The sequence below is a fragment of the Orcinus orca genome, chromosome 6, assembly GCF_937001465.1.
Source record: "Orcinus orca chromosome 6, mOrcOrc1.1, whole genome shotgun sequence".
NCBI lineage: Eukaryota > Metazoa > Chordata > Mammalia > Artiodactyla > Delphinidae > Orcinus > Orcinus orca.
Genome location: NC_064564.1, coordinates 66,161,704 through 66,189,386, shown reverse-complemented (window position 1 = coordinate 66,189,386; position 27,683 = coordinate 66,161,704).

The following is a 27,683-nucleotide window of genomic DNA, read 5'->3' as shown; positions in this document are numbered from 1 at the left end:
ACTCAGATGTTTTATTTAGTTGGTTTTCTAAGTAGTATCAGACTGCTAGTCAAAATCATGTCAATTACTCTTTGGTAATGGAACCTCAGCATGATGAGAACTAGACAGCCAAGACGCTGGAAAATTTTGTAACCATTAGAAAATGCATGAGTAATTTATTTCCTCCATTGGAATTCAGTGATGGCATTAAGAAAACTCATTCCTGCAACTTAACAAGGAACATAAATGCTTTAATGTGGTCTGCTAGTAGTCACACAGAGTAAAACTGCCTTTTGAGTCACTAGAACTAGTAAAAACCATTTAGTAGTAGAAGATGAAATTTAGACAAGGCAGGCTGAAGAGAAGATCTAACTAACTGTTTCTTGATGATGAGCTCACTAGTGAGCTCAACCACATCTAAGAGAAAGAATCACGAAGTTGAAATCATATTCATTTCCAAGTCATTGACATTGCTAATGTGTGAGAGGATGAAATGTTGACAACTTGAACTCCTGAGACCCTGAATAAACCAGAGTCTATTCATTCTACAAGTCATGAATTTGGAAAGTAAGGAAACACTGCACAGGCAATTTTTCTGAGTTTTAATTTCTTCAGATAAAATAAGGAACAGGAAGGTCAAACAACACTTTCTAACAACATTCTATGATTGCATGAATACTTATTAGCGCCACCTACTTGAAATATTATCATTTCAACAACTGGCCAGAATTTTAAAATATATTTATATAATGTGTGGGTAATGGGTAATGTTCCAGCACATTTAAATCATTATTCAGGAATTTGACTATTTTTCTTTAATCAACTTCAAACATTACTGGTTTGAATTACTAAATCCTGCCCACGAGACAATGTATTCGTATGTATCTTCTCTCAGCAGACTGTGCATTGGATGCTCAAGTTAATTCTGCTTTCCAATATCTTGACAGTAAGGATGAACAGCAGTAAGCTGGTCTCTTACTTAGCTAATTAGCTTTTTATATACATATAGCCTGTATTCTCCTCAACTAATCTATAAAACTCTATGAAGATAGGACCATATATGTCTGTTGAACACCTGTATGCTCAGTGCTTGACACACAGTCATTAGAATACATATATATGGCGAAAAAATGAAAAAAAAATTATCAACAAAGACAAGTTGCAAAACTGAAACAGAGAAATACTGGCTCTTCCCTAGAGAAGGTTAAAGGGTGCTATGCCTAGGCTCAAACCCTGTATAACGACCCGTCTATGCCTAAGGGAGAGTGAATGGTAAGAAAGAGCCAAGCAAGGATAAGAAAACTGCATGGCTTCCTGCTTCTTACTGAAGTAGAACTTTATAGCATTGCCTCAAAGTATGGAGATAACAAGGTATGAAGCGAAGAGCCAAGTCTCCTTCTGGCTACTCCTTATCTATGTTACCTTAGGCAAGTTACTTAACTTTCCTGAACCTTGATTTCCTCCACTGCAAAATGGGGCAGGGGTAACAGTATTTATGGAATAGAGTTGTTGATGAGGACTAAAAAGACAATGGGTGTAAAATGTCTAGCTTATAGCATGACCTCAATAAGCAGTGGCTAGTATTATTAATTAATTAGTTTGAAGTAAATTTCTAGACTATCACTCCACCAGGTTTTTAAAAGAATAAGAATCTCTGAGAGGGGCCCAGTTAATCATATATACATATTCATATGTGTATATATATATATATATATGAGAAATCCAGTCAGAATAATCATTAGGAGCATCCTTGGAAAAAAAAAAAAGCAGAAGTCCTAGCACACAAGGAAGAAGCCTACTGTTGGGAGAGGTCTGCAGAAAGATAATAGGCAGTTGCGTCCCTTCGCATTGCTGACAGAGTGTGCAGAAGGAGACAGCTCTGCAGCAGCTGGAACCTCACCAAGCACCCCTGTTTTTCTCTTTCTCTCTCTCTTGGGTATTCCTCTCTAAGGCAGGTGACCTTTCATGATCCCAGAAAGACAGGTCTGAGCTTGCAGACTCCCAAAGATGGCTCTGGGTCATGTTATGTTACACACACAAAAAAAAGTAGATTAAGTCCACATAATGATGGTCTGTCTGGAATGGAAAGTTGAGAAGAAGCTATTGAAGGTTTTCAAGCAAAAACTGTAGAAAAGGCAGTGACTCCAGGACTATATTGGCCTCTTTGGTACAGACCCTTGTCCTAATAAAATGGCAAAATACGGGGCTGATAAATCAGAAGCTTTGAGCACAAAGAACAGTCATTCTGAATGTGTGATCTGGTATTTCTGTGTAACTGACTATTTACTGACAGAGTGACTTGAATAAGTCACTGAAGTACCTGAAAAATACCTGAAAAAGCCTAAGAGTAAAGTACTGAATTACAGAACACAAAGGAAGATTTAGGAACTCTGGAAAATACAAGGTCTTGACTTAAAGATACACAGCAGACCTATCTGGGACTTCTACAAGATCAAAAACTTTCTATAAAGACAGAAACCCACAAATATCATCATGGGAGGAAACCAAAGCATGATAGCAGGTGAAGGCCAAGGAGTTCTGAACTCCCTTCAGAAAGGAAAAAAGAAGCAAGGCTGACTCAACTGAAAGCCAACACTGTTGAGGGTCGTAGAATCTCCCTTCATCTGCTCCTTTCCAAAGGTTGCCCATGGACCCAAGGGATGTGGGCAAAAAGGTGATGACATCAAAATGTGTGTGTTCACACCTGTATTGAATCACACAGTTTGTTGGAATCAGTGCATGTTTAACTTCGAAAAGTTGAGGACCTTGTTGAGGACCCCTCTATTGATTTTCCATCCTCAGGTCAGGAGGATTTTTCTCCCTATACTTTAAAAGGACATAAGCAGGGTGGGGCAGGAGAATTACAGAATTATAAACTGACCAAAGCCTTGGACTGCCAGGAAACAGAAATAAAGGCTATCTTTTGAAATACAAAAGGGCAAATTAGAAACTGGTGGACAGAACTCTAAGGTGGCAATAGAAAGAAAAGGGAATAATGATGAATTTAGTTTCTGTGTGTGTGTGCATTCATTTTACTTTTTTTAACATCTTTATTGGAGTATAATTGCTTTACAATGGTGTGTTAGTTTCTGCTGTATAACAAAGTGAAGCAGCTATACGTGTACATATATCCCCATATCCCCTTCCTCTTGTGCCTCCCTCCCACCCTCCCTATCCCACCCCCGCTAGGTGGTCACAAAGCACGGAGCTGTTCTCCCTGTGCTATGCAGCTGCTTCCCACTAGCTATCTATTTTACATTTGGTAGTGTATATATGTAAATACTACTCTCTCACTTTGTCCCAGCTTACACTTCCCCCTCCCCTGTCCTCAAATCCATTCTCTACACCTGCATCTTTATTCCTGTACTGCCCCTAGGTTCATCAGAACCATTTTTTCCTTTTTTCTTAGATTCCATATATATGTGTTAGCATACAGTATTTGTTTTTCTCTTTCTGACTTACTTCACTCTGTATGACAGACTCTAGGTCTATCCAACTCATTACAAATAACTCAATTTCATTTCTTTTTATGGCTGAGTAATATTCCATTGTATATATGTGCCACATCTTCTTTATCCATTCATCTGTTGATGGACACTTAGGTTGCTTCCATGTCCTGGCTATTATAAATAGTGCTGCAAGAAACATTGTGGTACATGACTCTTTTTGAATTATGGTTTTCTCAGGGTATATGCCCAGTAGTGGGATTGCTGGGTCGTATGGTAGTTCAATTTTTAGTTTTTTAAGGAACCTCTGTACTGTTCTCCAGAGTGGCTGTATCAATTTACATTCCCACCAACAGTGAAAAAGGGTTCCCTTTTCTCCACACCCTCTCCAGCATTTATTGTTTCTAGATTTTTTGATGATGGCCATTCTGACTGGTGTGAGGTGATACCTCACGGTAGTTTTGATTTGCATTTCTTTAATGATTAGCGATGTTGAGCATTCTTTCATGCGTTTGTTGGCAATCAGTATATCTTCTTTGGAGGAAAGTCTATTTAGGTCTTCTGCCCATTTTTGGATTGGGTTGTTTGTTTTTTTGATATTGAGCTGCATGAGCTGCTTGTATATTTAGGAGATTAATCCTTTGTCAGTTCCTTCATTTGCAAATATTTTCTCCCATTCGGAGGGTTGTCTTTTTGTCTCCTTTATGGTTTCCTTTCCTGTGCAAAAGCTTTTAAGTTTCATTTGTTTATTTTTGTTTTTATTTCCATTACTCTAAGAGGTGGGTCAAAAAGGATCTTGCTCTGATTTATGTCACAGAGTGTTCTGCCTATGTTTTCCTCTAAGAGTTTTATAGTGTCTGGCTTTACACTTAAGTCTTTAATCCATTTTGAGTTTATGTTTGTGCATGGTGTTAGGAAGTGTTCTAATTTCATTCTTTTACCTGTAGCTGTCCAGTTTTCCCAGCACCAATTATTGAAGAGGCTGTCTTTACTCCATTGTATATTCTTGCCTCTTTCATCAAAGGTAAGGTGACCATATGTGCGTGGGTTTATCTCTGGGCTTTCTATCCTATTCCATTGATCTATATTTCTGTTTTTGTGCCAGTACCATACTGTCTTGATTACTTTATTTATTGTAGTATAGTCTGAAGTCAGGGAGCCTGATTCCTCCAGCTCCATTTTTCTTTCTCAAGATTGCTTTGGTTATTGGGGGTCTTTTGTGTTTCCATACAAATTGTGAAATTTTTTGTTCTAGTTCTGTGAAAAATGCCATTGGTAGTTTGATCGGGATTGTACTGAATCTGTAGATTGCTTTCAGTAGTGTTGTAAGTTTCACAATGTTGATTCTTCCAATACAAGAACATGGTATATCTGTCCATGTGTTTATATCATCTTTAATTTGTTTCATCAGTGTCTTATAGTTTTCTGCATACAGGTCTTTTGTCTCCTTAGTTTGGTTTATTCCTAGATATTTTATTCTTTTTGTTGCAATGGTAAATGGGAGTATTTCCTTAATTCTCTTTCAGATTTTTTGTCGTTACTGTGTAGGAATGCCAGAGATTTCTGTGTAGGAATGCCAGAGATTTCTCTTTCAGATTTTTTGTCGTTACTGTGTAGGAATGCCAGAGATTTCTGGATTTCTGTGCATTAATTTTGTATCCTGCTACTTTACCAAATTCATCAATTACCTCTAGCAGTTTTCTGGTAGCATCTTTAGGATACTCTATGTATAGTATCATGTCACCTGCAAACAGTGACAGTTCTGCTTCTTCTTTGCTGATTTGGATTCCTTTTATTTCTTTTTCTTCTCTGATTGTGTGACTAAAACTTCCAAAACTATGTTGAATAGTGGTGACAGTGGGCAACCTTGTCATCTTCCTGATTTTAGAGGAAATGGCTTCACTTTTTCACCACTGAGGACAATGTTGGCCGTGGGTTTATCATATATGGCTTTTATTACGTTGAGGTAGGTTCCCTCTTTGCCTACCTTCTGGAGAGTTTTTATCATAAAGGGTGTTGAATTTGGTTGAAAGCTTTTTCTGCATCTACTGAAATTATCATATGGTTTTCATCCTTCACTTTGTTAATAAGGTGTATCACATTGATTGATTTGCATATATTGAAGATTCTTGGCACTCCTAGGATAAAGCCCACTTGATCATGGTGTATGATCCTTTTTTTTTGCGGTATGCGGCCCTCTCACTGTTGTGGCCTCTCCCATTGTGGAGCACAGGCTCCGGATGTGCAGGCTCAGGGGCCATGGCTCATGGGCTCAGCCGCTCTGCGGCATGTGGGATCTTCCCAGACCAGGGCATGAACCCATGTCCCCTGCATCGGCAGGCAGACTCTCAACCACTGCACCACCAAGGAAGCCCTGTATGATCCTTTTAATGTGCTGTTGGATTCTGTTTGCTAGTATTTTGTTGAGGATTTTTCCATCTATGTTCATCAGTGATATTGGCCTGTAGTTTTCTTTTTTTGTGACATCTTTGTGTGGTTTTGGTATCAGGGTGATGGTGGCCTCGTAGAATGAGCTTGGGAGTGTGCCTCCCTCTGCTAAATTCTGGAAGAGTTTGAGAAAGATAGGTGTTAGCTCTTCTCTAAATGTTTGATAGAATTCACCTGTGAAGCCATCTGGTACCTGGGCTTTTGACTGTTGGAAGATTTTCTTTTCACAATTTCAATTTCAGTGCTTGTGATTGGTCTGTTCAAATCTTCTATTTCTTCTTGGTTCAGTCTTGGAAGGTTGTACTTTTCTAAGCATTTGTCCATTTCTTCCAGGTTGTCCATTTTATTGGCATATAGTTGACTGTAGTACTCTCTCATGATCCTTTGTATTTCTGCAGTGTCAGTTGTTACTTCTCCTTTTTCATTTCTAATTCTGCTGATTTGAGCCTTCTCCCTTTTTTTCTTGATGAGTCTGGCTAATGGTGTATCAATTTTGTTTACCTTCTCAAAGAACCTGCTTTTAGTTTTATTGATCTTTGTTATCATTTCCTTCATTTCTTTTTCATTTATTTCTGATCTGATCTTTATGATTTCTTTCCTTCTGCTAACTTTGGGGGGTTTTTTGCTCTTCTTTCTTTAATTAGTTTAGGTGTAAGGGTAGGTTGTTTATTTGAGATTTTTCTTGTTTCTTGAAGTAGGACTGTATTGCTATAAACTTCCCTCTTAGAACTGCTTTTGCTGCACCTCATAGGTTTTGGGTCGTCGTGTTTTCATTGTCATTTGTTTCTAGGTCTTTTTTATTTCCTCTTTGATTTACTCAGTGAACTCTTGGTTATTTAGTAGTGTACTGTTTAGTGTCCATGTGTCTGTATTTTTTATATTTTTTTTCCTGTAACTGATATCTAGTCTCACAGCGCTGTGGTCAGAAAAGATACTTGATACGATTTCAATTTGCTTAAATTTACCAAGGCTTGATTTGTGACCCAAGATATGATCTATCCTGGAGAATGTTCCATGAGCACTTGAGAAGTAGTGTATTCTGTTGTTTTTGGATAGAATGTCCTATAAATATCAATTAAGTCCATCTGGTCTAATGCATCATTTAAAGCTTGTGTTTTCTTATTTATTTTCATTTTAGATGATCTGTCCATTGGTGAAAGTGGGGTACTAAAGCCCCCTACTATGATTGCGTTACTGTCAATTTCCCCTTCTATGGCTGTTAGCATTTGCCTTATGTATTGAGGTGCTCCTATGTTCGGTGCATAATCATTTACAATTGTTATATCTTCTTGCACTGATCCTTTGATCATCATGTAGTGTCATTCTTTGTCTCCTGTAATAGTGTTGATTTTAAAGTCTATTTTGTCTGGTATGAGCATTGCTACTCCAGGTTTCTTCTGATTTCCATTTGCATGGAATATCTTTTTCCATATCCTCACTTTCAGTCTGTATGTGTCCCTAGGTCTGAAGTGGGTCTCTTGTAGACAGCATATATATGGGTCTTGTTTTTGTATCCATTCAGCCAGTCTATGTCTTTTGGTTGGATCACTTATTTAATCCATTTACCTTTAAAGTAATTATTGATATGTATGTTCCTATTACCGTTTTCTTAATTGTTTGGGGTTTGTTTTTGTAGGTCTTTTCCTTCTCTTGTATTTCCTGCCTAGAGAAGTTCCTTTACCATTTCTTGTAGAGCTGGTTTGGTGGTGCTGAATTCTCTTAATTTTTGCTTGTCTGTAAAGGTTTTAATTTTTCTGTCGAATCTGAATAAGATCCTTGCTGTGTAGAGTAATCTTGGTTGTAGGTTTTTCCCTTCCATCACTTTAAATATCTTCTACTACTCCTTTCTGGCTTGCAGAGTTTCTGCTGAAAGATCAGCTGTTAACCTTATGGAGTTGTCCTTGTATGTTATTTGTTCCTTTTCCCTTGTTGCTTTTAATATTTTTTCTTTTTATTTAATTTTTGATAGTTTGATTAATATGTGTCTTGGCATGTTTCTCCTTGGATTTATCCTGTTTGGGACTCTCTGCGCTTCCTGGAGTTGATTGACTATTTCCTTTCCCATGATAGGGAAGTTTTCAACTATAATCTCTTTGAAGATTTTCTCAGACCCTTTCTTTTACTCTTCTTCTGGGACCTCTATAATTCGAATGTTGGTGTGTTTAATGTTGTCCCAGAGGTCTCTGAGACTGTCCTCAATTCTTTTCATTCTTTTTTCTTTATTCTGCTCTGCGGCAGTTATTTCCACTATTTTATCTTCCAGGTCACTTATCCGTTCTTCTGCCTCAGTTATTCTGCTAAATCCTTCTAGAGAATTTTTAATTTCACTTATTGTGTTGTTCATCATTGTTTGTTTGCTCTTTACTTCTTATAGGTCCTTGTTAAACGTTTCTTATATTTTCTCCATTCTATATCCAAGATTTTGAATCACCTTTATTATCATTATTCTGAATTCTTTTTCAGATAGACTGCCTATTTCCTCTTCATCTGTTTGGTCTGGTGGGTTTTTACCTTGCTCCTTCATCTGCTGCATATTTCTCTGTCTCCTCATTTTGTTTAACTTGCTCTGTCTTGGGTCTCCTTTTCGCAGGCTGCAGGTTCATATTTCCCATTGTTTTTGGTGTCTGCACCAGTGGGGGAGGTTGGTTCAGTGGCTTGTGTAGGCTTGCTGGTGGAGTGGACTGATGCCTGTGTTCCAGTGGGTAGGGCTGGATCTTGTTCTTCTGGTTGGCAGGGCCATGTCCGGTGGTGTGTTTTGGGGTGTCTGTGAACATAGTATGTCTTTAGGCAGCTTCTCTGCTAATGGGTGGGGTTGTGTTCCTGTCTTGCTAGTTGTTTGGCATGAGGCGTCCAGGACCGGAGCTTGCAGGCCGTTGGGTGGAGCTGGTATTGGAGACCTCTGGGAGGGCTCTCGTGGGGCCAGGAGGTCTCTGGTGGTCCAATGTCCTGGTCTCGGCTCTCCCACCTTGGAGGCTCAGGCCTGATACCCGCCCAGAGCACCAAGACCCTGCCAGCCACACAGCTCAGAAGAAAAGGAAAAAAAGGAAGAAAAAAAGAAAAAAAAAAAACAGATAGAACTCCAAACCAAATGGTAAAAGCGAAACTAAACAGACAAAAATTACACAAGGAAACATACACACACACACGTCTCCACTCTTGTCTCTGAAGGACTCCAGGGCAGAGTCTGTCGGGTTCATCTCCAAATGGACTAGAGGAGATGGGACGTGGTGATGGATGAGGAGGTGGCCAAGAGATAGACTTCAGCTAACACAGGTGCTGTTATTCCCCCAGAGAGAGGTGACACTCATGCCCGAGGTCATACAGCCACACAGCAGCAGAGCTGGGACTTTGCTCTAGATGTCCTGCTGCACAGGCCACTTCTTTCCCACTCAGGACGGACCTGTAATTATTTCTGGAAACAATGGCAGGCTAAATGATTCCAAATACATTATGGGTAACAGTTGAGAAAAAAGTATGCCGGCTCAGTCTGTTTCCCAATGACCTAAGAACACAGGACGTTCCTCCTGACATGACGTGACAAGAGGCTCCCAGCACCACAGGGTAGTGGCTCCTCCCTCAAAAGTAAACGTGCACTGCTAGGGAACCGGCCTGCAGGTGCACCTTCAAGCCGTTGTGCAGCCAAGCATTTAGTTTTTTAAATGCTGTGTTTTAAATGCTGAGGGGACATTCTAGGCACAGCTGACAAGGATCATGGGGTAGCAGGAGGGGTTGAGACAGAGACAAGAACTGTCAGCACAGATGTGACAGCTTGAGAATGCATGACTCCTCACTGCAGTGATAAATTCTCATGTGTGTGGCCAAGGAACAAATTTCCACAAAAATCAATCTCAAAAGTTTCACCTGCAAAGATCTGTTTGTATACATAAAATAATATTCATAATTAAATAAATGTCTGGTCTCATTAGATGACTGCTACAAATCCAGGGCAAGGGAAGGAAAGCAGCATAGTACTCCAGGTACCTTTCTACAAAGTGCTTCTTAATCCCCCATGTATGTACGCATGTTTTGCAAGCCTCTAGGCTTTGAGGTAAACACATCTTTGCTATTAATAATCTGTGAACACAACGATATGAAACGAAAAATTATCAAAATGATGATGCTTCCCATCTACACACAGCCCAAATACAGAAATTGCTGGTGCCACCTATTGTTGAAAACACAGAACTGAAAGGCTAGCTTAGGAGCTGACTTCCATACAGTGAAACTCTGCTCTATTATCTACTCACATATGAAGTTCAAAACCTACTGTCCAGGAGAGCCGAATAAAGAGAGTCCACTCTACTCTAAAATAAACCTGTGATGGATATTAACAGCTCTTACATAATGCTTTATGGAATACAAGAAGATTCTAGCAATAATTAACAGTTTTAATTTAAAAAATCATGAGGTAGCTTTATATATACCATTAGAGGATGAGCTCCAAAGTAAGTTGTTAGATATAAAAAACAAGGTTCAGAATGGTATGTACGATATGCTACAATTTATGAAAAAACGGAATATGCACATACGTGCCTAGAAGATCTCAAGAAGGAAATACAGAGCACCAACATTCGCCATCTCTTAGGAGGAGGCCTACAGGAATGGGATAGAATTAGAGACTTGCTTTTACTGAATATGCTTTGTGTGAAAACTTTACCATGCACACATATTATCTTTTTGAAAGATTTTTAAGGATCATTTAAAATAAATAACAATTTTGAAAACAATAGCTGATATTAAATTATTGTACATACAGAAAGGATTTCAATAGATCTAACTTAGGTTGGTTACCATGACCAGTTCCCAGAGCTCAGGATCTGAGCATAAGAGCACAAGCTACTGGAATGACAGGAAAGTTACAATAGGTCTTCAACAGACTTTAAAGGAGGACTAGAGAAGTTGTCTATAGTACAATGTTACCTTTAAACTTGAAGTACTCAAGGTACGTTTAAAAGTGCCCTGAAACATGGATATTTTTTGGTTCTTTGAATTTAATAAGATGTGAAAAAAATAAAATATTTGCAGTTTTATTAACATTTACCTTCTTAAAATCTTTGATATAAAGTCTTTACTACCATATTATTTCTTATTTAAAAGAAAAAGAAAACCCTAACAACTCATGAAGCTTTTTTAGCTATTTCATAACCACACATGAAAGCCAAGTGGAAGTTTATACTTGAGTACACATCATATCAAATGTCACATCTCCTGAAATTTGGTCTGGAGAATAATTTCTGTAAGCTTACTTATTCTTTAATATTATCCTCCTTAACTCGAGATAATACTGACATTTACAGTGAAGATGGAGTCTTGAAATTTATTCTCAATATTACCCAATCAAGATAACATCAGGTAGAAAGTAAGTCCCTTAATTTCAGAAGCAATTCGACAAGAGAGGAAAAAAGGCCAGGCAGACAGCAATACAATAGTACCTTGGCATTCCTGGGGAAATGACTTTTAAAACAGGCAGGCTGGCAAAGTGAAAATGGTACAATTCAGGTCAAGTCAGCCCTGTAAGTCCAAACTCCAAAACAGTTTCTCTGATCCAAAGACATATTTTACATTTAAAAATTTAATTTAAAAAAGAGAAAATCAATAAGATATCATCAGTCTCAAAGGCAAGATAAATCTCCATCAACTAGAAAAGAAACAGAAATCAAGTACGGCTGAGATTAAAGAAATGCAGGACTCCCAAATCAGGAGCAGGCAGCAGCAGCAGAGAAGTATACTTCTGAGGGGTATGAGAGCCTAAACTGTCACGTGCTAGGTGGAGATGGAGCCTGATTTACTGCTTGAAGCCAGAGACTGAAGTGAGGCTCCCTCTCTCCTCTGCAAATGTCCAAGTACCCACACATTTGTGAAAGGAACCTGGATGAAGTAACAGAGGACCTACTGCTTAAGACTCCTAAGCTTTACCAGCAGCTATGGGCATAGGGAAAGAGGAAAGAAGACTTAAGAGAGGAATTGGGTCAGATTGCCTGCTTGCTCCATGAATCTGTGATGTTCCCCAAATCATCACAGAGCAAGGATATAATAAACACTGTTATAATACTCAGTTATGGACTGGGCCAGGTAAAGGCAAAGGCAAAGGCAAATGCAAAACCGCAAAAGCATTTAGTCAAGAAGGAAGAATGAGAGAAAGAAACAACAGAAGAAAGCAAAAATCCCTCACATTCAAAATGAAACCACAAACTAAAATTCCAAACATATAAGAGGATCTAATTCTAAGAAACTCAAATCAACCATCAAGTTATGAATTCAGCCCAAATGAAATTAATTTCACAGAACAGACAAAGAGTTTAAAGTACATAGGTTTAGGATGGTTAATAAGATAAAGAAGCAATAGCCATTAAAAATAAGAATGGATTTATAAAAATAAAAAAGCAAAATAAAAACAGGTAGACACAAAAAAGAAACACTTTAAAATTTTAGGAAGTATACTAACTGAACCAGAAAAATTCAATAGATGAGGTAAAACCTATATTTTACATGTCCAAAAAGGAACAGTGAATTAGAAGATAATACTAAGGAGGTATTATTTTATTCATCCAAAAGGAAGACAAGGGGAAAAAGGTTTTTCTTAAATATTAAAGTTCAATTAAGAGATTCAGAAGGCAGACTGAGAGGCTCCATTACACGTCTAATAACAATTCCAGAAGAAAAGAATGGAGAGAATTACAAAGATCTCCCATAATTGGAGAAAGAAACAAGTCCTTATACTGAAAGCATAAACAAGATAAGTAAAAATAAATCTACATCTAATACACTGAGGTAAAACAGAAAAACATCAGAAAAAAGCAAAACTCTTAAAGGAACTACAGTTAGATGGTCAGCAAACTTCTGAAAAACAAAATCGAAGATATTAAGTAAGTGATAGGTAAAATTACCCAGGAAACACTGGCCATTCCAAAGAGTAGAATGTTAATCCTAATACCTCCTGTGGAATCAGTATGCAGGCAAAGTGTTTTTGTGTTTGGGCCTGTTTCTTTTCTACTCTAGAATATTACCAACAACTCTGCTCCCAAGACTACCACATGAGAGTAATATCTATATTAACAAAGAGGATGAGTTCCGATGACCAATCACATAATTTTGGTACCAATGATACAAATATACTGGTGACCCCTTTTTCAGAGAGTATTCCCACACTATCTTCAATCCTTAAGACTGGCAGACGAGGTGATTTCTTGATGCTCTTGGTTAACTACTGCTACTTTTGTGACACTCTCCATTCAAACACCCAGAAGTTAGAGCTGGCCACCATTACCACAGAAACCCCTTATCTAGGGACTAGCCAGGTCCTTCCAGAAAGGCTTGTACTTTATAGCAGTATTGACCCCTCCTGCTCAGGTACTATCGCAGGTTTGCTAATCTTGAGGAATCCAGAACTTCCTTCAACTCCATCCACCTTTGGCTAGGGGAAACTCTGTTCAACGACAATGAAGTCTACAGGGCTTATGGGATGCACCAAGGAGCATTTCACACTCCAAGACTTGGTATAACTACTGTGGTCTAGTTACAAAAATCCTCACACCTTCAGCCTTAGGAGTGAAAGACCTTTGACTAAAGTGAGTCACTGGACCCTCACATGGGTTTTCCTGCATTGTCACTGATGTTGCTACTTCATGGTCCCTCCCAGGACCATGTGTCCATGGGATGCCTCAGCCTTTTGTATCCCTTTCCATGTCTCACTACCCCTAAGCTGCTTGCTGCAAACAACTTTGACAAGCAATTAGTTAGAATATTAGTTCTTATAGGTCTATCCCCCCATTGCCTGCTTCCCAACCATTAGCAGTTAAAAGCAAGCACAGTTTAGAATCTGGGGAGATCCTTGGTCAACCATTTCTCCCTATCTCATCTATTCAATCTTTCAGAAACAGGAATCCTGGTATACAAGAAATCACACCAGGGCATTTAGGGAGAGGCAGGATGGTATGGTGGAATATGAATATGGCTCAAGAGATGCAGTTGACTGCTCATTTTTAACCTCTCTGGGTCTGAATTTCCTCACATATATAACAGGACGTACCTGGATGCACTGTTACAGGATTAAATGAGACAGCATGTGTAACATGCTTAAGCATAGTACCCAGTATATAGTGAAAGCTCAATTAGTGTTAAACTATTATTATGTTAATCCATTATTTGTATGTTGATTCTTAATACTGAGAGGTTAAGTGACTTGCTGAAGGTCGCACAGCTATTAAGAGACAGTGTCAACAACTACTGAGCCCACGCACCACCACTACTGAAGTCTGCGCACCTAGAGCCCGTGCTCCGCAACAAGAGAAGCCACCGCAATAAGAAGCCTGTGCACCACAACCAAGATTAGCCCCCCGCTTGCGGCAACTAGAGAAAGCCCGTGTGCAGCAACGAAGACCCAGCGCAGCCACAAATTAATTAATTAATTTTAAAAAAAGAGAGGCAGTGTCAAGATTATAACATAGGTCTATCTGCATTAGACCCCACAGTCCAAGCTCTTAGACACCATACTCTTTGCCCCCTCACAAACACTCTCTGAAGGTGGAAGGACTTGAAAATATGCCACTCTATGTACTCCCTGACACCAGTCTCACTTGCCTCAGTCAGTCATGGAAAGCTGCACCCCACTGAACTTAATAAAAATGTGATGGGCAGGGAGGTAATCACTGAGTGGGAAATGTTGGGAAGAAATCTCCTGAAATATGTACACAGAGAGAAGGCTCACATACGTACCACTCCTTCGGATTCAAAGTGAAACTTTATCAGCTTCAAATTTCTAACAACTTGATCTCAGTGATTCAGCCATGCTGGAATTAAGCTCAGAATGTTTCTTGGAGTGATTCAGTCCTTTTGGTAAGTGCCAAACAGAGCAGAAGAATTCATTCACCCCCAGTTACTCCTACTGGCTTTAGACTGCACCCTTTCTAATAGCCAACAGTCATCCTTTCTGTACTTCTTGGAATCAAGGTCCTCTGTGAGTGTGAAGCATGTGAGTGTATGTGTGCATGTGAATGCACAAGTGGGTGAGTGTGCAAAAAATGCATTCCATCAGGGCACTGAAGAATTCCCAAAGCTAGAAAAATCTGTCATCTTGGACGGAAACCAAGATCATTATCATTTAATCACTTCGCTGTACTTAAACATCAATAGTAACGGGGCTGCGCACTGGTGAAAACTGATTAAAGAGAACCAAAAGAAAGAAACAGAGGACTGAGTCAAGCTTTCTCGGTAGAGAGCATCTCGGCATACTGATGAACTTCTTTTTCAGATGGTGCCAATTGACAGAGACAATAATCACCCCTAAAAAGCAAAATAACTATGTAAAAGAGATTTTGAGTATGGCTCAAGCTGCTTACTGATTAACGTTTCTGCACACAACACTCTGCACAAACCTGCGTAGTCATTGTTCCTAGTAAAACAAGCCTTTGTTGACAACTGGAGACAAATGATCCTTGCTGACCAAGTTCACTGTTCTCACACAGCTTAATAGTTGGAGTGCTGCTCCCTGGCCACAGCCAGGAAAACTTGACGTGGTTGTCAAAAAAAAAAAAAAAAAAAGAAAAGAAAAGAAAAGAAAAGAAAGAAGAGAAAGAAAGAAAGGAAAAAGAAAAAAACAGAGAAGAAGGAAAACCTTTTGTGCTGAAGGTGAGAAGGAGTCTGAACTATCTCATGCACTAAACATGTTTGTGGTTTACATCAGTATGTCTCCTTCACTTATTAAAGTTGTGAGTTTTTAAATAGTTACTGCTCCAACCAAACACTTTATAATATTAAGAATTCCCACTTTAAAAAAGTATTTCCCTTTTCCACATGGGTTGGGATGTGACAAACTGAATATTTGTTTTTATGTTTAAACAGTTTTTTGTTACAGTATTTGCAAATATTGGCTGTAGCAGTGAACTGTAGAAGCATACCTCATTTTAAGAAAACCTAGATGGAAAAATATCTGAAGTTTCAAGCAGAATAGTCTAATTTCTGTTCTGTTGATCAAAAAAAAAATTCATTTCAGGGTTACTTTCAATGACAAGTTTCCCACAGCATTTCATTTACTCACAAATACTACAGAGCTCCACTATGCATGAGGCATTTTTAGGTGTTATCTTATAAAAAACAAAATCCAATTTATTAAAGTTGTATTTACTCCCAGATTCTAGGCCAAAAACACTTATATAAGATAATGTAAACCAAAAAAATAATAATCAAAATAAAAATCCCTCCTCTGAAGGCTATCTAAAACTTCTGATTGGCAGATGCTTTTCTTTCTTTTGTCCATAGCAATTCATTAGAAATATTTTGAGACCAGGATTCCCTTGGGAGATGACTCAACATCACCTCAAGGGAGAATCATTTCCAGCTGCATTAAATCTAGGGAATCCTTCACGCAGTATAATCTCATTAGGCACAAGTGGACACATCCACTCCTAACTCCACCGTGTGAAAATCACAGAAATGTTTTAGAAAGCAGTTTGACAGTAAGTATAGTCATAAAGACACTCATTTCCTTCACCCATCCTATTTAAAAATAATTTTAAGGAAATAATCCAAAAATAACAGGAAAGAGTTTACTAAGCAAAGATGTTCATAGTGGGTTATTTGTAATAACGAAAATGCCCTTTGAAATAACCTAAATATCTAACACCAAGCCATGGTTAAGCACCGTCTCTAAGTAGAATATTATGTAGCCATAAAAATTATGACAACATGAACTAACCACTCATAGCAACTTTACATTAACTAAGAAAAAAATCATATTATTAAATTAAGTCTATACTATGACTACAAATATTTTTAAATATGCAAAAAAGCAAAAATAGTAGTTTCCAGTGAAAGCAAGAAGGAATCTCTACTTCAGGGTCAACAGTGAGCCTTGAGGCATGACTGAAAACCTAGAAGTGGGATCTTTGTCATTCCAGAATCATTACTTTTTTAAACCACAGGTCCAGGTTTTTGGTGTAGCACTTTCATTATCAATTTATATTACCTTTTTTACCCCCAATTTCATAAATTCAAACTTTTTAACATGGTTTATCAAACTGTTGATTCTCACGACCTGATTAACTCTCTCATAAAATATGCCTTTTGTTTTGCAATGTTTTTTCCACTGTTTCACTTGAGATTAATTCTATACTGAGAGCATAACGACTGACAGTTTCATTTCTGTCTTCCTGTTTTTGGAAACACTAGAAGCATATTTTCTCTCTTCTAGTCCTCTGCTACTTCAGGGCTTTACCCAGTTGATGTGGCTTTAAATAACTTTCCCTTCCTCAGTTAATTCACTAGCCCAGCAGGTTTCACACGGACCGGATGAGTCCCCACACGTTCTCTTTATTCTTACCTTTGACCAGTGACTATCCAGATCTCCTTTCTCAGAATTTCTACCTAGGAGTGCTCTAGAACAAAAAATGTCTCCCAAATTTCCTGTTGCCAATTTCCTGTTGTCACTGGTATGTCTTGTTTCCATACCACTGAGCACAATGTCAGGGCCTTTAGGTCCACCCCCTGAGAAAGGACCTCTCAGCCTGTTTCATGTGAAGTTGATTCCTCTACAGAGCTTCCTAAGAGACAGTGTAAAACAATGTAGCTAAAAGGGAGACCAAAAGGGAGACCAAAAGGGAGGGAAGGGAGAGAGGTGATCTCTTAGTAGACAGCATTTATCAGTATTTATCCCTCTCCATCCCTAACCTCTGCCCAAAATAGAAGTGATACAGAAGACGGAACTGTTACTTTGCTATGAAGAGGAATAAAATATGAATATACTATTTGTTCCAGAATGAGAGAGCCTTCCTGCATGAGAGAAGATATTAATCATCCCCCAACATTCTAACTTCCTTCCTGAAATATACCTAGACCTACCAGTTTACAATTTTTAAAAAATCAAGTGCCAAATATCCCCCCACCCTGCAGTGCTAAAACTAAAACCACTGTGGCTACTTGAACTCAGAAGGCCTCTATTTAGCAACCAAGGAAACCATCACCATTTATGGGCAGCATAACACAAGTGCTACCAATGTTCTTTCAGTTACTGATAACAGGAAAATGCACAATTTTCTGAACAAGTGTTCTCCCTGTGTGTCATTCCTTGTGGGTCAGACACCTTCTATCACTGTATTGTGTGCCTACCTGATATCTTTCTTCCAGAGTTGGCTTTCTTTAATTAAACCCTGAAGCCCTCATGTGCTAAAGCATTCTGTAAGTCAGGCCTTCCCTGGAGTTCAGACTTTTGAAATGGCCAGCAAAGAGACGTGCCATAACCACTGTAACTACTCAGCTGCAGCTGCTGCTGCTGCTGTAACTTCTTCACCGTGAGGAAACCAGTTTAAAACAAATTATGAAAGAGCTGTTCTCTCTAGCCACAGCAGTCACAGCTTCTTTTCCTCTGTGACTGGGAACGATGACCTCTCATACTTTTGTATTCCCATGAGCAGACATAAGGTGTGGGCTGCAGACTCTGCACCGTTTCTAGAGACCTGGATGCCAACTCTAGTACTTTCGTCATTAATGAGAAAACAAGGTTGAGAACTACTACACTAATGCTCTCTATCTTTCCTTAAATTCAATATAAAAGAAGGCTTGGACATTGGGAGCTGCAGGGGATCTCATCATCATTAGGTCCCCTTTTTTTTCACTAAAAAAGTGATCTAAAATTTTTTATGGTTTTCCATCACTTCTTTCCCTTCTCTGACTACATTACACCTAGAGTATTAAATAAATATAAACATTAAATAGTTTCTACTTGACTATGCCAACAGCTGATTAAAAAGTACTGTGAGGCTATGCCTAGTAGAAAAGACGACCATGGACAATGAGCACCACCTACCACAATCACTAGATTTCAGGAGTGTTAGCAAATGGTGTCTATTTCCTCACTCTGAATCATACGACCTTTATCAGAATAAAGGGTGGTAAACCTTGTCTCACCCATCTGCATTATGTTATACACTAAGTTACTTTTTTAACTTTAGTTTTTTCATGCTGAATTATTTCTTCAACCATTTAACTTGATCTTTTTACAAATGCAATTGCAATTGATAGATAAAATTATAATATGTAAGTGATGGACATATGTCTTACCTTTCTCATGATTATTTCATCACCTAAAGCCTAACTTCGACTCTCTGTTCCTAAGGTTTTCCCTTCAGAAATTTTTTTTAAAACAGCAGCAATCAGGGACTTCCCTGGTGGCGCAGTGGTTAAGAATCCGTCTGCCAATGCAGGGGACACAGGTTAGAGCCCTGGTCCGGGAAGATCCCACATACTGCAGAGCAACTAAGCCCGTGTGCTACAACTACTGAGCCTGTGCTCTAGAGCCTGCGAGCCACAACTACTGAGCCCACACACCACAACTACTGAAGCCCGTGCACCTAGAGCCCATGCTCCACAACAAGAGAAGCCACCACAATGAGAAGTCTGAGCACTACAACAAAGAGTAGCCCCCGCTCACCACAACTAGAGAGAGCCCACACACAGCAATGAAGACCTGACACAGCCAAAAATAAATAAAAATAAATTTTAAAAAAAACAGCAACAATCATAAACAAGAGTATAAGATAGCACTACATCACAAAACTAATAGATAACTTTATCTTATTCATATAGTCAGAATGCATTAGTCTTATAATTTGAGTAAACCAAAAATGTTAGAAAAGATTTAAAATGTAAGTTGGATACATACAAATATTGAATCATTATGTTGCATACCTCAAACTAATATATTATGTGTCAACTACATCTCAATAAAATTAATTAACTAGTTAAATAAAATAAGTGGTACAATGCTAAAAGGAATAAGTCAACTATCTAAACAGCATATCCTTATTCACTGAGTTTCACTAAAAGAAATATTCAAATGAAAATAAATGACATAGGGTAAGAAAAGAGAACTATGGCTACTCTGAGGAAGAAAATATGTATGGGTATATGTGTATTTTGTGTGTGTGTGTGTGTGTGTGTGTGTGTGTGTTACGCGGCCCTCTCACTGTTGTGGCCTCTCCCGTTGTGGAGCACCGGCTCCAGACGCGCAGGCTCAGCGGCCATGGCTCACGGGCCCAGCCGCTCCGCGGCATGTGGGATCCTCCCGGACCGGGGCACGAACCCGTGTCCCCTGCATCGGCAGGCAGACTCTCAACCACTGCGCCACCAGGGAAGCCCTATGTGTATATTTTTTAGACTAATTTCTACTGAAATTAACCTTTACAGGCAATTTGTTATCCTTTTTTTTTCAAAATATTGATTTTAAAATAACTTTACTCCCATCACTGGACAATCTCCCTTTATAATTATGACCTTACCCGAGTTTCCTTGCCTTTTTGTGCATGCTCTGCAACCTGAAGGTGCATTAAACTTAAGACTGGAAGAAGTGTGGTGGGGTACATAGGAAAGGCAGCACTTCTACAAGTATTCCCAACAAGCAAAGGAAAATGAGCTCCAAGCTCAAGGAAAAAGATGGTGTGTCCCAGAGTAATTCACTGTCCGCTGTTTTTACAAGACTTGTGTTTTATGTTTTAAGGTGCAAGGGAATTTTGCATTACACTCATAAAATAGTCACATTTGTTTTAATACAAAAATAACACTGCTGTTCTCTAAGTCTTGAAGTAAAATTATACCATATTTATCTTGTGGCTTTGAGGCCCTCAGCAGTGAAAAGAAACTCACAGGGTGCCTCAGGAGTCTGAGTAGTAGAAGAAAGCCAGTTTGCTGCTATGGACCCTTCCTGATCCATCCCAGACCCCCGGAAACAACTTCTAACCTGGTCAGTTTCAGGTACACTGTGTCTTGTATAGTCCCTCACTGTAACACTTGGCTGTTTTTCATCTCTAACTCTCCAGCATCTCCAGGAAGTGGGAAAAAATGTGTGCCAGCTAATCCATAGAAAACCTGCTCACGCTTGGCCATTATCCAGGAAATCCTATACTTGTTGCTCAACAACTTTCTTTCTGAGGAACAATTCACTTTATTCAGAGCTGTATAGGAATCAATCTGTTCCTTCTGAGGTGAAATCAAACACAAAGTGCTATTCTAAAGTCCCATGCTCAACAAAACACTCTGACTCCCTCTACTTACTGGGCATGACCAACGCATACCATGGAACTGCCCTGGCAGATGGAGGTTGTCTAACAACAGGCTCCCTGTACTAAGTGGGATCCAACACTTAAAAATGACAGGCTCCCTGTCCTCAGTGTGGCACTCTCAGGTCTCTAGACCTGCACTATTCAAATGAGTAACCACCAGCCAGATGTGGCTATTGAGTGCTTAAAATGTGGCTAATCCAAGTAGAGATGCATTACACAAAATACACACCAGATTCAGAAGACTTAATACAAAAACACTAAAATATCTCATTGATGAAATTTTTCATTGATTATATACGTATGTTAAATAAAACCTATTATTAAAATTAGTTTCAAAAACCTAAATAGACATTTCTCCAAAGAAGAGATACAGATGGCCAACAGGCACATGAAACGATGCTCAGCAATGCTAATTATTAGAGAAATGCAAATCAAAACTACAATGAGATTCCACCTCACACTGATCAGAATGACCACCATTAAAAAGTTTACAAATAACAAATGCTAGAGAGGGTGTGGAGAAAAGGGGAACCCTCCTATACTGTTGGTGGGAATGTAAATTGGTATAGCCACCATGGAGAACAGTATGGAGGTTCCTCAAGAAACTAAAAATGGAGTTTTTTAGGCCTGGAGATGCTGGAGAGTTAGAGATGAAAAACAGCCAAGTGTTACAGTGAGGGACTATACAAGACACAGTGTACCTGAAACTGACCAGGTTAGAAGTTGTTTCCGGGGGTCTGGGATGGATCAGGAAGGGTCCATAGCAGCAAACTGGCTTTCTTCTACTACTCAGACTCCTGGGCATATGTCCAGACAAAACTCTAATTCGAAAAGATATATGCGCCCCTATGTTCATAGCAGCACTATTTACAATAGCTGACATGGAAACAACCTAAATGTCCATCGACAGATGAATGGATAAAGAAGATATGGTACACACACACACACACACACACACACACACACACACACACACACAATGGAATACTACTCAGCCATAAAAAAGAATGAAATAATGTTGTTTGCAGCTACATGGATGGACCTACGGATTATCATACTAAGCGAAGTAAGTCAGAAAGAGAAAGACAAATACCATATGATATCACTTATATATGGAATCTAAAGTATGACACAAGTGAACTTATCTACAAAACAGAAACAGACTCAGAGACATAGAGAACAGACTTGTGGTCGCCAAGGGGGAAGGGGGTGGGGAAGGGATGGATTGGGAGTTTTGAACTAGCACATGCAAACTATTACATATAGAATGGATAAACAACAAACAACAGGTCCTATTGTATAGCACAGGGAACTATATTCAATATCCTATAATAAACCCATAATGGAAAGGAATTTTTTAAAAAAAGAAGAGACTGATTAAGCCACAAAAAAATAAATTAACAAAATTAATTTCACTTGTTTCTTTTTACTTTTTTTTGCTGTGGCTACAAGAAATTTTAAATTACATACATGGCTCATGTGTGGCTTACATTGTATTTTATTGTACAGCACTGGTCTAGATAAGCTATGCATACAGAAAAGCCCACCTTTGTATGTACATCAATGAAATTTTAGTGTATGCCTGGCAAACTAGTGGGATTAACCATTCAACCATTTGATCCCACATTAGAGATTCCAGGCCTTGGGTCTTCAAGACCTATGTCTTCAAAGACTTCTGTCTCCAAAAGTCCTCCCTTAAGAAACAAATAACCTTAAGGAGAATGATACCTTAATCCATTTTTAGTAGCAAACCCACTTAATAATCAGGAGGAGCTCAGCAAACTGATATGAGGGTCAACTCTTATTTAACCTGTGACAGAGTACAGAAGACAGAAAGGAGGAGGAAGTGGCCAGAAAGGAACAGCCAGAAATGATCGCGGTAAAAGGGTATCAAACAATCAACTTTCCCTGTCAGGTGATCTCAGACAGAAGCTCAACATTCTGACTTTCAAGTTACACCTGTAAGACTGCCTTTGGCACCTTTATCTTTTGGTTTCCAAAAGCTATGGTGTGTGTGTATGTATATGTATGCATTTGTGTATATATATTATATTTACACACAGTTTTAGACACATATGTATGTTCATACGTGCATATATATATATATATATATATAAACACAACTATACAGACACACACATACACACATAGTACTAACATAGATATATACATGTAGTACCAACATCCTTCATGGCTGATTTGAAATTGTGAATGGGAAATCTATGCTTTGTAATTTCTCTTTCTTTCTACTCAGTAAATTTAGAATAAAGAATATATGAAATGATGGTTCTATCACTTTGGGATAATCCAGCCTAGGCACTGGAAAAAAGATTTAATAATCATTTTTAAATATGTGAAGGGTTATTACAGAGGGCCAGAACATCAGAATGGATTACTAAGGGAAACCATAAATTCTTCTTTGGCAGCTTTCTTAAAACTGGGTAACCCTTAATCTGTCTGGGATGGGTCAGGTGTAGTCCACAATGGAGATGGAAGACTAAATAGCTACCACAATGATTTTTTAAATTGAAGTATAGTTGATTTACAATGTTGTGTTAGTTTGAGATGTACAGCAAAGTGATTGAGTTATTCACACATATACCATTTTCAGATTCTTTTCCGTTATAGGTTATTACAAGATATTGAATATAGTTCCCTGTGTGATATAGTAGGTCCTAGTTCCTTATCTATTTTATATATAGTAGTGTGTATCTGTTAATCCCAAACTCCTAACTTATCCCTCCCCTCCTTTCCCCTTTAGTAACCATAAATTTATTTTCTATGTCTGTGAATCTTTTGTTTTGTAAATAAGTTCACTTGTATAATTTTTTTAGATTCCACATATAAGTGATATCATATGATATTTGTCTTTCTCTGTCTTACTTCCCTTACTATGTTAATGTCTAGGCCCGTCCATGTTACTACAAATGGCATTATTTATTCTTAGAAAGGTACAATCTCCCAAGACTGAACCAGGAAGAAATAGGAAATATGAACAGACCAATTACCAGTACTGAAATTGAAACAGTAATTTTAAAACTCTCAACAAATAGAAGTCCAGGACCAGAGGGTTTCATAGGTGAATTCTACCAAACATTTAGGGAAGAGTTAACACCCATCCTTCTGAAACTATTCCAAAAATTTGCAGAGAAAGGAACACTTCCAAACTCATTCTATGAGGCCACCATCACCCTGATACCAAAACCAGACGAAAAAAGAAAATTATAAGCCAATATCACTGATGAACATAAATGCAAAAATCCTCAACAAAATACTAGCAAACTGAATCCAACAATACATTAAAAGGGTCAATACACCACTTTCAAGTGGTATTTATCCCAGGGATGCAAGCATTTCTCAATATCTGCAAATCAATGTGATACACCACATTAACAACTTGTAGAATGAAAACAATACGAGCATCTCAATAGATGCAGAAAAAGCTTTTGACAAAATTTAACATCCATTTATGATAAAAATTCTCCAGGAAGTGGGCATAGAGGGAACTTACCTCAATATAATAAAGGCCATTTTTCACAAACTCACAACTAACATACTCAATGGTGAAAGGCTGAAAGCATTTCCTCTAAGATCAGGAACAAGACAAGGATGCCACTCTAGCCACTTTTATTCAACATAGTTTTGGAAGTCCTAGCCATAGCAATCAGAGAAGAAAAACAAATAAAAGGAATCCAAATTGGAAAGGAAGAAGTAAAACTGTCACTGTTTGCAGATGACATGATGCTATACATAGAAAATCCTAAAAATGCCACCAGAAAACTACTAGAGCTTATCAATGAATTCAACGAAGATGCAGGATACAAAATTAACATACAAAAATCTGTTGCATTTCTATACACTAACAACTAGATATCAGAAAGAGAAATTAAGGAAACAACCCCACTTACCATTGCAACAAAAAGAATAAAATACCTAAAATGACCATACTACCCAAGGAAATCTACACATTCAATGCAATCCCTATTAAATTACCAATGGCATTTTTTCACAGAACTAGAACAAAAGCATTTTAATTTGTATGCGAACCACAATTATTTTGTTTACAATGGGAAGTAAGTCGAAATCCTCACAAAACCACCTATTATGAGAAGATTTCCTTCATGAGGTAGAATTTAGAACAGGATTTTGAATAGATATAGCTGGTCTGACTGTCCACTTTTTTGTATTCTGAGGAAATGGACTTCCTTCCTTTTCTGAGAACACCTGACCATTCCGTGCTTGCTCCCTATCTCTCTGTTTCTCTCTGAGTACACACACACAAACCCATGCACCCACACAACCAGAACTTCCCTTCCTAACGCCCACCCATCTTTCCCGCCCCAACTAATGTTCCAAGCCATCCACAAATCTTTCTGGTCAACCCACCCACACTCTGAACTTCTTTAGTGGTATATGCTGCTGTAGATTACATTGCAGTTGAATCTCTCTTAACCAACTCACTGAAACGGCTAATGTCCACCATACCCTCTGTGAAATATACTGACTATTGTCCATGGCACAGTGAATGCTCTTGGCTAGGAAGCTACTTTCAAATATGTCAGTGTACTTCAGCCCCCACTAACTGAGTAGGTTATTTACCAAGAGTCGTTTTGTTTGTTCCCAAACCCATTTATGATAGACATGTTTATGACAGTTGTATGCTGTTATATTTATATACTTTAGTTAAAGATTACATAAAGTGAATAGAAAAAGAAGGCAGGTGGTTTTCCTATAAAAACTACATTGGAAAGAGTCAAAAAAAAAAAAAGGTCAACAACTTAAAAAAAAAAACCTATTGCTAAATTAGGTGTGGGGTAGATATTTGTAAAAGATCTTAGGGGGAAATTTTAAAATCTAAAATGATTCCATACTCAAGATTGCTTCACAAATGTTTTAAGTTCTCACTCCACATTAAATAAATCACTACTTTTAAATTATAGAAGAGATATATACAAGACAGATGATTGAAGTGGACTCCAAGAAGAAGACATTTAATGAAAAAAAAGGACCTTGGTCCCAAATCAAAAGTCTGGTAAATAAATATGTATTTAGATGCTTTAAGTTGCTGTAACATGTTTAAGGTATGAATGTATAGCAGCTTTCTGATTTCCCACATGAACAATTTTTTTTAATTATCTGAACAATAACCAGTCCAGATCATGCTGGCTAAGAGGGATTATACCGCTTGGGCGGTATGTGACCTCAGACCCCACAAAAATTGTCCCTCTCTCAAAGAAAAGATTATCGTGGCCCAGAGTCCTCAGCATTCCACGCAGAATTAAGTGTCGTACAAAAGGAAGAAGTCATATTTGTTTAAGGAATCAGAAAACCCAAATTCTGATACAAATTCACTACTTCCTGGCTCTTGACTTGGAGCAATTTTCAGGTGCTCTATCTATAAAATAAGAACCATAACATCATCCCTACTTACTTCACAGGGTATTTACAGGAAGCAAGACAGACAATATTATAAAGGTACTTTGAAAAGTACAAGGAACTATATACATGAAAGGATGTAATGATGAATGCTCAGCATTTTTTTCCTAAATGAATGAATAAAGAGATGAATATACAGAGGAAGAAGGATGAAAATAAACGAACAACTCCCTAAGACCCTGATGACCTGGAGAAAGGGCTGTTTTTTGGTTTTGTTTGTTTAATTAATTTATTTATTTTGGCTACACTGGGTCTTTGTTGCGGTGCACAGGCTCTCTCCAGTTGAGGCGTGCAGGCTTCTCTAGTTGTGCTGTACAGGCTCTACAGCACGCAGACTCAGTAGTTGCAGCACACATAGGCTCAGGAGTTGCGGCACAAGGGCTTAGTTGCGGTATATAGGATCTTAGCTCCCCAACCAGAGATCGAAACTGGGCCCCCTGCATTGGGAGCATGGAGTCTTAACCACTGGAGCACCAGGGAGGTCCTGAGAAAGCACTGTTTAAGAAATTGCTGCAACGATTAAACACAACCCAAACACGTTGTTATTCTTTCCCCCAAATGTATGGTTATTTTCTACCAAAGTTGTCTTGTTTTCTTTTTACTAGATCTTTATTGGAGTATAACTGCTTCACAATACTGCACTAGCCTCTGTCACACAACAGAGTGAATCAGCCACATGCACATATACATCCAATATCCCCTCCCTCTTGAGCCTCCCTCCCATCCTCCTTATCCCTCTAGGTCATCCAAAGCACTGAGCTTATCTCCTGTGCTATGCTGCTGCTTCCCACTACCTAACGATTTTACATTTGGTAGTGTATATATGTCGATGCTACTCTGACTTCACCCCAGCTTCCCCCTACCCCATGTGTCCTCAAGTCCATTCTCTATGTCTACATCTTTATTCCTGCCCTGCCTCTAAGTTCATCAGTACCAATTTTTTTTTTAGATTCCATATATATGCATTAGCATATGGTATTTGTTTTCTTCTTTCTGACTTACTTCACTCTGTATGACAGATTCCAGGTCCACCCACCTCACTACAAATAACTCAATTTTGTTTCTTTTTATGGCTGAGTAATATTCCATTGTATGTATGTGGCACATCTTCTTTATCCATTCATCTGTCAATGGACATTTAGGTTGTTTCCATGTCCTGGCTATTGTAAATAGTGCTGCAATGAACATTGGGGTACATAGCTCTTTTTGAATTATGGTTTTCTCAGGGTATATGCCCAGTAGTGGGATTGCTGGCTCGTATGGTAGTTCAATTTTTAGTTTTCTAAGGAACCTCCATACTGTTCTCCATAGTGGGTGTATCAAT